Source organism: Arachis ipaensis, chromosome B08, assembly GCF_000816755.2.
Source record: "Arachis ipaensis cultivar K30076 chromosome B08, Araip1.1, whole genome shotgun sequence".
Classification (NCBI taxonomy): Eukaryota; Viridiplantae; Streptophyta; class Magnoliopsida; order Fabales; family Fabaceae; genus Arachis; species Arachis ipaensis.
The window spans coordinates 123799673-123802338 of NC_029792.2; the positions used below are offsets into that span (position 1 = coordinate 123799673).

The 2666-nt window shown below is 38.7% G+C and overlaps 1 long non-coding RNA gene across 1 annotated transcript; it reads left to right on the forward strand.

The window, feature by feature from the left end:
• Positions 1149 to 1892, forward strand: LOC110265775. The gene is made up of 2 exons (XR_002352103.1): positions 1149 to 1464; positions 1576 to 1892. It is a non-coding gene; the product is annotated as an uncharacterized LOC110265775 (long non-coding RNA).

Sequence of the window (2666 nt, forward strand, 5' to 3'; positions counted from 1 at the left end):
TCAGCAACCTTTGGCTCTGATACCACTGTTAGGTACCAGACAAATGACATAGCAAAATATAGAGATAAAAAATTAGAAATTTGTATAAAATATGGAAATAATTGAATAACTTTCTTTGAGAATTACAACTTCTATCTATCACAAGGAGACTACAATAATACTCTCTTTTGACAAAAGGAGAACACACTTCTCTCTACATATATATGAGAAAACTACTCAAAGAAATATTATGTTATTCTATATGGATGACTTGATTGAAAAACAAAATGAAAAGATTTTCAATTTATAAGCGAACCTCTGTTACATAAACCACCCGTAACATGAGGTTACTATTCTTTCTCTCTCTCCACCATCAAAGTTTGATGGCTATTATCCAGGGGAAGAAGAGACAAAAATACACCTGAAAGTTCACACGCTGGACACGACTACACTTCAATCATTTAATGAGTCACGCGTGCACAGTATTTATACACTCCGGCGGACACAGTATTCTCGTATTTATTTTTTTAGGAAGAAGGAAAAAAAATACACCTGAAAGTTCACACGCTAGACATGACTATACTTCAAACATTTAACAACGCCACACGCCAATGGCCAGAAGGGTGAATGTGTCCGCCAGAGTGTATAAATATTGTGCACGCGTAACTCATTAAATGATTGAAGTGTAGTTGTGTCCAGTACACTACAAGAAAAAAAGTCTATGGCCACGCTTTTTTCTTGCCACACTTCAAAAGCGTGGCCAAAAGTGGTCAATGGCCACACTTTTAAGGGTGGCGGTAGATTAGAGATTCGGCCACTTTTTTCTTTGCTACGCTTCAAAAGCGTGGCGAAAAGGATTAACGGCCACGCTTTTGCAAGGGTGGCAGTTGATTAGAGATACGGCCACATTTTTTTCTGCCACGCTTCAAAAGCGTGACCATAAAGAGAAACAAGGACGTTTTAAAAGCGTGGCGACCGGATTTTATTACAGCCACGCTTACAAAAAGTGGCCATATCCTGGTATTCATTTGGCACGTTTTAAAAGCGTGGCCATATCCTGGTGTTTTTTTGACCCGCTTTAAAAACATGGCCAAAAGGTTTGAACAAAAAAAAAACCTAATAACCCACCCCAAACCCAATAACCCCTTAATCCTAACCTAAAACTTTGCCAACAATTCCACACCCTTCATCGAGAATCTCTTCTTCGAGACACTCTCACTCTCAACTCTTTCGCCGTCAGTCTCATCGATCTATGGCAACCCTGGATGAGCTCAGATCCCACCGTCACCAGCACCATCCTCGCTGCGCCGTTAGCCTCCGCCTCGTCTCCTCCTTGCCTCTTCCCTAGCATCCAACAGCGTCGTCGTAGTTTCGTGCTCTCCTGCCGTCTTCCTGCTCTGGCCACCGCGATGCTAACATCCCGTCCACCACGCCTCCGCCTCGTGTTTGCCTCGCTGTTTCTGCTTTGCTCCTTCGTCCTTGTTGGTGTGTTTAATCCCTTCGTCCCTCGCGGTTTCTGCTTTGCCTCCAATACTTTCTTCGTTGTTAATAATTTTCAATCCTCAATGTCGATTTACTTTTTGGTTTGTGTTTCAGGATGTTAAGAACGGCATTTTGGAGATTTAGTCCTTGCAATCTAACCACGCTAGAGAGTTGAAGATGCGTGAATCACTCGAAGCTACTTGCATCACTCTCAGAAGAGGTTCTTAATAATAATAAAAAAATAATTTTTCAGAATCGAGAATTTTGTTCGCCTCTGCATGTTTCGTATCGCTAAAATTGAGTTCGTAAGTTTCGCCTCTGTGTGAAAGTTGGTTTTAAATTCTGGTACGTAATTGTAGTGTCATCATTGAAGCTACAATAAATTCATCCACATTGTGACTTTTATGATTATTTACAACCATTATCCAATTGCAATTTCAGCTTAATTAACCAATTTTATTCAAAGTTAGCTGCAAATTTTTATAACTGTTGGTTTGATACTAGGCCTGAGAGTAGAAATAGGGGGAAAGAAATTTTCATGGACTTAATTTATCTAAATTTTTTTCTCTTACTCTTAATACTATTTGTTCTTTTGTCAATAATGTTTAATCCCTTCGTCTCTGGCCTTCGTCCCTGCTGGTAATGTATTAAATATCAGTTCTATTAGTTAAAAAATAATGTTAAATAATATTGTTGAAGTAAAACAGACCTAGAAGAAAGTCACATTGGATAAGATGTTGAGCCGAATGCAAGGTGTTTGGTTTTGGTTTTGGTTGATTGCCCTGTTATGAAATTAAAGCAACATTTCGCGCCATGTATGTTGGTTTTGGTTGACTGCCCTGTTATGAAATTAGTGTAGTGAGTGGTATGTGACTTGAGGAAATAGAGGTCGTTTAAATGTGTATTGCATTTGGAGGCATGTTGAGAAAAAAAGGACATGGCGTTCCCAGCAGATGTTTTTATTCTTCCTGCAAGCACTCTTTTCATTCTCTCAGGCCTTATTGTTAACACAATGCAGGTAATTAATTAAGATCCAATCTGCAAATCGCGTTGTTATATATGCAAATATGTGTTAACTATAGCTTCATCTGTAAAATATGTATCTAAGCTTCTTTGATGGATTTATGTCATGTTGATTCATATTCTGTTTTGGTGCCTGTCCTTTATCAGATTCAAGAATCTGACGAAGTTCTTAAATGCTAAAT